The sequence below is a fragment of the Leucopleurus acutus genome (genome assembly GCF_964270905.1).
Source record: "Leucopleurus acutus genome assembly, chromosome: 8".
NCBI lineage: Eukaryota > Metazoa > Chordata > Mammalia > Artiodactyla > Delphinidae > Leucopleurus > Leucopleurus acutus.
This window is the reverse complement of record NC_139151.1, coordinates 43631944-43640232: the sequence shown is the minus strand read 5'-3', so window position 1 is coordinate 43640232 and position 8289 is coordinate 43631944. Positions and strand designations below refer to the sequence as shown.

At 39.5% G+C, this 8289-nt stretch overlaps 1 pseudogene across 1 annotated transcript; it reads left to right on the top strand.

Moving 5' to 3' along the window:
* The first annotated feature begins 4946 nt into the window (after positions 1-4946).
* LOC309964996 (disks large homolog 3-like) lies at positions 4947-6815 on the top strand (annotated as a pseudogene). Its single transcript has 2 exons — positions 4947-5326; positions 6171-6815. The product of its transcript is annotated as a disks large homolog 3-like (transcript).
* Positions 6816-8289: the final 1474 nt, after the last annotated feature.

Sequence of the window (8289 nt, the reverse complement as noted above, 5' to 3'; positions counted from 1 at the left end):
AAAAGTTTTACAGACAAGCAAAAGCTAAGAGATTTCAGCACCACCAAACCAACTATACAACAAATGCTAAAGGAACTTCTCTTAAGTGGGAAACACAAGAGAAGAAAAGGACCTGCAAAAACAAACCCATAGCAATTAAGAAAATGGTAATAGGAACGTACATATCGATAATTACCTTAAACGTGAATGGATTAAATGCTCCAACAAAAAGACACAGGCTCACTGAATGGATACAAAAACAGGACCCATATATATGCTGTCTACAAGAGACCCACTTCAGACCTAGGGATACGTACAGGCTGAAACTGAGGGGATGGAAAAGATATTCCATGCAAATGGAAATCAAAAGAAAGCTGGAGTAGCAATACTCATATCAGATAGAATAGACTTTAAAATAAAGAATATTACAAGAGACAAGGAAGGACACTGCATAATGATCAAGGGATCAATCCAAGAAGAAGATATAACAATTATAAATATATATGTACCCAACATAGGAGCACCTCAATACATAAGGCAATTGCTAACAGCTATAAAAGAGGAAATCGACAGTAATACAATAATAGTGGGGGACTTTAACACCTCACTTACACCAATGGACAGATCATCAAAACAGAAAATTATTAAGGAAACACAAGCTATAAATGGCACAATAGACCAGATAGATTTAATTGATATTTTTAGGACATTCCATCCAAAACCAGCAGATTACACTTTCTTCTCAAGTGCACATGGAACATTCTCCAGGATAGATCACATCTTGGGACACAAATCAAGCCTCAGTAAATTTAAGAAAATTGAAATCATAGCAAGCATCTTTTCTGACCACAACACTATGAGATTAGAAATCAATTACAGTGAAAAAAAGGTAAAAAACACAAACACATGGAGGCTAAACACTATGTTACTAAATAACCAAGAGATCACTGAAGAAATCAAAGGGGAAATCAAAAATACCTAGAGACAAATGACAGTGAAAACATGATAACCCAAAACCTATGGGATGCAGCGAAAGCAGTTCTACGAGGGAAGTTTATATCAGTAAAAGCCTACCTCAAGAAAAAAGAAAAATGTCAATCTAACCTTAAACTAAAGGAACTAGAGAAAGAAGAACAAACAAAACCCAAAGTTAGTAGAACGAAAGAAATCATAAAGATCAGAGCACAAATAAATGAAATAGAAACAAAGAAAACAATAGCAAAAATCAATAAAACTAAAGCTGGTTCTTTGAGAAGATAAACAAAATTGATAAACCATTAGCCAGAGTCATCAAGAAAAAGAGGGAGAGAACTCAAATCAATGAAATTAGAAATGAAAAAGAAGAAGTTACAACAGACACCACAGAAATACAAAGCATCCTAAGAGATTACTACAAGCAACTCTATGCCAATAAAATGGACAACCTGGGATAAATGGACAAATTCTTAGAAAGCTATATCCTTCCAAACCTGAAGCCGGAGGAAATACACAATATGAACAGACCAGTCACAACTAATGAAATTGAAACTGTGATTAAAAATCTTCTAGCAAACAAAAGTCCAGGACCAGATGGCTTCACTGGTGAATTCTATCAAACATTTAGAGAAGAGCTAACATCCGACCTTCTCAAACTCTTCCAAAAAATTGCAGAGGAAGGAACACTCCCAAACTCATTCTATGAGGCTACCATCATCCTGATACCAAAACCAGACAAAGATAGTACAAAAAAAATTACAGACCAATATCACTGATGAATATAGAGGCAAAAATCCTCAACAAAATATTAGCAAACAGAATAAACACATTAAAAGGATCATACACCATGATCAAGTGGGATTTATCCCAGGGATGCAAGGATTCTTCAATATACACAAATCAATCAATGTGATACACCATATTAACAAATTGAAGAAGAAAAAGCATATGATCATTTCAATAGATGCAGAAAAAGCTTTTGACAAAATTCAACACCAATTTATGATAAAAACTCTCTGGAAAGTGAGCATAGAGGGAACCTACCTCAACTTAATAAAGTCCATATACGACAAACACACAGCAAACATCATTCTCAATGCTGAAAAACTGAAAACATTTCCTCTAAGATCAGGAGCAAGACAAGGATGTCTACTCTCACCACTATTATTCAACACAGTTTTGGAAGTCCTAGCCACCTCAGTCAGAGAAGAAAAAGAAATAAAAGGAATACAAATTGAAAAGAAGAAGTAAAACTGTCACTGTTTGCAGATGACGTGATACTATACATAGAGAATCCTAAAGATGCCACCAGAAAACTACTAGAGCTAATCAATGAATTTGGTAAAGTTACAGGATACAAAATTAATGCACAGAAATCTCTTGCATTCCTATACACTAATGATGAAAAATCTGAACGGGAAATTAAGGAAACACTCCCATTTACCACTGTAACAAAAAGAATAAAATACCTAGGAATAAACCTATCTAAGGAGACAAAAGACCTGTATGCAGAAAACTATAAGACACTCATGAAAGTAATTAAAAATGATACAAACAGATGGAGAAATATACCATGTTCTTGGATTGGAAGAATTAACATTCTGAAAATGACTATAAAGCAATTTACAGATTCAATGCAATCCCTATCAAATTACCAATGGCATTTTTTACAGAACTAGAACAAAAAATCTTAAAATTTGTATGGAGACACAATAACCCTGAATAGCCAAGCAGTCTTAAGGGAAAAAAATGGAGCTGCAGGAATCAGACTCCCTGACTTCAGACTATACTACAAGGCTACCGTAATCAAGACGGTATGGTACTGCCACAAAAACAGAAATATAGATCAGTGGAACAGGATAGAAAGCCCAGAGATAACCCCACACACCTATGGTCACCTTATTTTTGATAAAGGAGGCAAGCATATACAATGGAGAAAAGACAGCCTCTTCAATAAGTGGTGCTGGGAAAACTGGACAACTACATGTAAAAGAATGAAATTAGAATACTCCCTAACACCATACACAAAAATAAACTCAAAATGGATTAGAGACCTAAATGTAAGTCTGGACAGTATAAAATGCTTAGGGGAAAACATAGGAAGAACACTCTTTGATATAAATCACACCAAGATCTTTTTTGATCCACCTCCTAGAGTAATAGAAATAAAAACAAAAATAAACAAATTGAACCTGATGTAAGTTAAAAGCTTTTGCACAGCAAGGGAAACTACAAACAAGACGAAAAAACAACCCTCAGAATGGGAGAAAATATTTGCTAACGAATCAACGGACAAAGGATTAATCTCCAAAGTATATAAACAGCTCATGCAGCTCGATATTAAAAAAACCAAACAATCCAATCCAAAAATGGGCAGAAGACCTAAATAGACATTTCTCCAAAGAAGACATACAGATGGCCAGGAAGCACATGAAAAGCTGCTCAACATCAGTAATTATTAGAGAAATGCAAATAAAACTACAATGAAGTATCACCTCACACCAGTTAGAATGGGCATCATCAGAAAATCTACAAACAACAAATGCTGGAGAAGGTGTAGAGAAAAGAGAACCCTCTTGCACTGTTGGTGGGAACGTAAATTGATACAGCCACTATGGAGAAAAGCATGAAGTTTCCTTAAAAAACTAAAAATAGAATTACCATATGACCCAGCAATCCCACTACTGGGCATATACCCAGAGAAAACCATAATTCAAAAAGACACATGTACCCTAATGTTCATTGCATCACTATTTACAATAGCCAGGTCATGGAAGCAACCTAAATGCCCATCAAGAGATGAACGAATAAAGAAGATGTGGTACATATACACAATGGAATATTACTCAGCCATAAAAAAGAATGAAATTGGGTCATTTGTAGAGATGTGGATGGATCTAGAGACTGTCATACAGAGTGAAGTAAGTCAGAAAGAGAAAAACAAATATCGTATATTAATGCATAGATGTGGAACTAGAAAAATGGTACAGAAGAAACGGTTTGTAGGGCAGAAATATTGACACAGATGTAGAGAACAAATATATGGACACCATGGGGGGAAAATGGTGGGCATGGGGGTGGGGCTCATGTGATGAATTGGGTGATTGGGATTGACATGTATACACTAATATGTATAAAATGGATAACTAATAAAAACCTGCTGTCTAAAAAAATAAGTAAAATACAATTTAAAAAAAGAGAATAAAATAAAGATATAGCTGCAGGAAAGTACTCACCTAGAGAAAAGTATGATTTGGGTACTGTTGAGGCACAGAAGAAAGATGGGGGAGTGAGTTGAGTGTGACTATCGTCATCCTGATCTGTAATTCAGGGGAAAAAATTGGGGCTTGAGGGAATAATTAATATACAAGTATAATTAAACAGCACATAAATATTATTGGTGAATTTTTAATTGTCTCTCCAATTTTAAAATGTATACATGATAATTGCAAAAGCATTAAAAAACTATAGAAATGATTAATGTGAAATTCACCCAGAATATCTCCATTGCCTACTAGCATTTTGATATACATATATATATATATATATTTAGACCTAGCTTACACAGACACAACTCGTACTTGCATACTCTTAAATATTTATATATACAAATATATCATAAATGGGTCATAATACATATTCTGTTTTTGTAACTGCAGTTCACTTAATGGTAAGTCACGAAGGGGGACCTGGAGGGGACAGCAAATGAGACTAAAAAAAAGTGGTCAGGAAGCAGTATAAGAATGGGGAGAGAGGCAGAGGGTGGCGGGCACCTCTCCTTCCTCCCCCCCCCAGCCCCGCCTCATGTGCTTAGGCAACTCCTCCTCCTCCCTCCCCCTCTTCCTATCCCCCCTCCCCCTCCTCCTCCCCTCCCCCGACATGCCCCACTTTAGGTCCGTGGTCTTCCACGAGAGACAGAGGGGCCGGCCTGAGCTGACACTTTCTCAGCACTAGACCTGGACTCCCACCTGGCACCAGAATACAGTCGCTTTGAATCGAAGATACATGACTTGCAAGAGCAAATGATGAACAGCAGCATGAGCTCTGGGTCTGGGTCGGTCCCTGCAAACGAGTGAGAAGAGGTCCTTGTATGTCAGGGCCTTGTTTGATTATGACCAGACTTGGGACCGCTGCCTGCCAAGCCAAGGCCTCAGCTTCTCCTTTGGTGACATTCTACTGTCATTAACGCCTCTGATGATGAGTGGTGGCAGGTGAGACTGGTGACCCCACATGGAGAAAGTGAGCAAATCAGTGTGATCCCCAGTAAGAAGAGGGTGGAAAAGAAAGAAAGGGCTCTACTGAAAACCGTGAAGTTTCATGCCAGGAGGGGGATGATTGTGTCTAGCAGGTCCATCAGCCACTATGGAGAACAGTGTGGAGGTTCTTTAAAAAACTAAAAATAGAACTGCCATAGACCCAGAAATCCCACTACTGGGCATATACCCTGAGAAAACCATAATTCAAATAGAGTCATGTACCACAATGTTCATTGCAACACTATTTACAATAGCCAGGACATGGAAGCAACCTAAGTGTCCATTGACAGATGAATGGATAAAGAAGATGTGGCACATATATACAATGGAATATTACTCAGCCATAAAAAGAAACGAAATTGAGTTATTTATAGCGAGGTGGATAGACCTAGAGACTGTCTTACAGAGTGAAGTAAGTCAGAAAGAGAAAAATAAATACCATATGCTAACACATATGTATGGAATCTAAAAAGAAAAAAAATGGTTCTGAAGAACCTAGGGGCAGGACAGGAATAAAGACACAGATGTAGAAAATGGACTTGAGGACACAGTGAGGGGGAAGGGTAAGCTGGGACGAAGTGAGAGAGTGGCATGGACATATATACACTACCAAATGTAAAATAAATAGCTAGTGGGAAGCAGCCACATAGCACAGGGAGGTCAGCTCGGTGCTTTGTGACCACCTAGAGGGGCGGGATGGGGAGGGTGGGAGGAAGACACAAGAGGAAGGGGATATGGGGATATATATATATGTATAGCTGATTCACTTTGTTATACAGCAGAAACTAACATACCATTGTAAAGCAATTATACTCCAATAAAGATGTCAAAAAAAACCACAACGAAACATAAAAAGAGTTTCCGCCTCTCTCAAAAGTTTTCATTTTACAAGAGCAAAGAAAACATGGTATAGGAGAGCAGCGTACAGTAACAGGGAGTGACGTCCAACACCAGTGACAGTGAAAGCAGTTCCAAAGGACAGGAGGATGCTATTTTGTCATATGAGCCAGTGACACAGCAAGAAATTCACTATGCAAGGCCTGTCATCATCCTGGGCCCGATGAAGGACAGAGTCAACGATGACCTGATTTCGGAGTTCCCGCATAAATTTGGATTTTGTGTACAACATACTACCTGGCCTCAGCGTGATGATGAAGTGGATCAGCAAGACCACCACTTTGTGGTCTCCTGAGAACAGATGGAGAAGGATATTCAGGACAAGTTCATTGAGGCAGGCCAATTCAATGATCATCTTTATGGGACCAGCATCTAGTCAGTGAAGGGAGTTGGGGAGAGGGGCAAGCACTGCATCTTAGATGTTTCTGGCAATGCTATCAAGAGGCTGCAGCAGTCACAACTTTATCCCACTGCCATTTTCATCAAGCCCAAGTCCATTGAAGTGCTTATGGAAATGAACTGACGGCAGAGGTATGAACAAGCAAATAAGACCTATGACAAAGCCGTGGAACTGGAGCAGGAGTTTGAAGAATACTTCACAGCCATTGTACAGGGTGACTCACTGGAAGAGATTTAAAACAAAATCAAAGAAATCATTGAGGACCAGTCTGGGCACTACATTTGGGTCCCTCCCCTGAAAAACTCTGAAGAATCCCCTCCAACCATTCTATTGTGAACAGAAGAAATCAACTCCCCCTCCCCTCCTCCCTCTTCATTCCTGTCCCCATGGGGAGAACAAACGACTACTGTTCTTGTCCCCTTTTCTAGATATATCCAAAAAATTGAGTTTTCTAGTCCTGTTCTGTTTTTTTTTAATTTTTGTTTTGTTTTAGTTTATTTTGGGGGATGATGCCATCTTACTCATCATGTGACTGTGCCCATTCCTGCATGGACCTTTCCCAAGCACTAGCACAAGTGCAAATCCATCAGAGTCATTGTTTGCATAAAACCAAGCTGAAGCGAAGAGAAGAGAGGAGGACTGATGAAAAGACAGACTGGACTGCTGTGTGGCTTATGAAGTGAGCCCCATGCACCCCGCGAGGAGAGGCTCCCAGGCTTTGCTACGATCTGTACACTGCCTTGAGGCTTGGGATGGCGTGGTCATGGCGATAGAAAGTATCATGTATATATATATATATATATATATATATATATATATATATATATATAAAAATATATAAAATTTATAGAAATATATAGAAATTATATATATTATATACTCTCATATAGTTTATTATATATTTACACACATTTGGACTAGAAAATCTATGGAGATATCATCAATGGTACTGTGTTATTAGAGAAATGCTTTAATTTTCATATTCCAATCAGATGGCACCTTATATCTCAACTGGTTGGGGAGGGAGTGAAAGTGGTAGTTAAGTGCTGTACGGAGGGCACCTGCATTGGTCATTCTTTTGAGACCTGGGCTTTTCTTTAGGAGGGGTCAGCTGGAGGATGGTGAGAAAGGGCTTTTGCCCGGGGGCCAGAGGCTTGGAGCTGTGACCCTAGAGCCAATGCTGCCCTTGGGGCACAGTCAGGCCTGCGAGTGGGGAGTGAGAGAACGGCTAACGGTGCTCCCACGGTATTAAATTGCCGATTGTTTTATGCCACCTGATGTGTCTGCATGAAAGGTTTCCTTTTTGTTCATTTTTAAGCTGCTCTTAAACCAAAATCATGTTGTGCTACTGTGTCAGCCTCTTCATTCTTCCAAATTTTACTTTTACTATTTAAGTGAATGTGTAGAATCCAATTTGACCATGTTCTAAAGGCTCAAGATGTTCTGGAGGAGCCGGGCCTCATGATAGATTAGGCAACCCGGGCTTGGCCATCCTGTCAGCGGAAAGGGAAGTGGGGGCAGGTGAGAACCGACAGGAGCTGGGCCTCCTATTGTAACGTGTCCCTTCACTCACCTGCCAGGGACATGCTGGGCTCAGCTGAGGCCCTGTCATGGGGCCCACTGGCAGGGACGGAGAGTCACTTGCCTTCCAGCTCTGCGCAGAGACAGTGGGATGGCCCTGAGCTTGGCCAGCCGCGTAATGAAAAGTTTGATTTGGGTTTTTTTCACAGCTGCTTCATATGCCCTACCTACCCCAATCCCTCACCAACAGCTGGTAGCTTA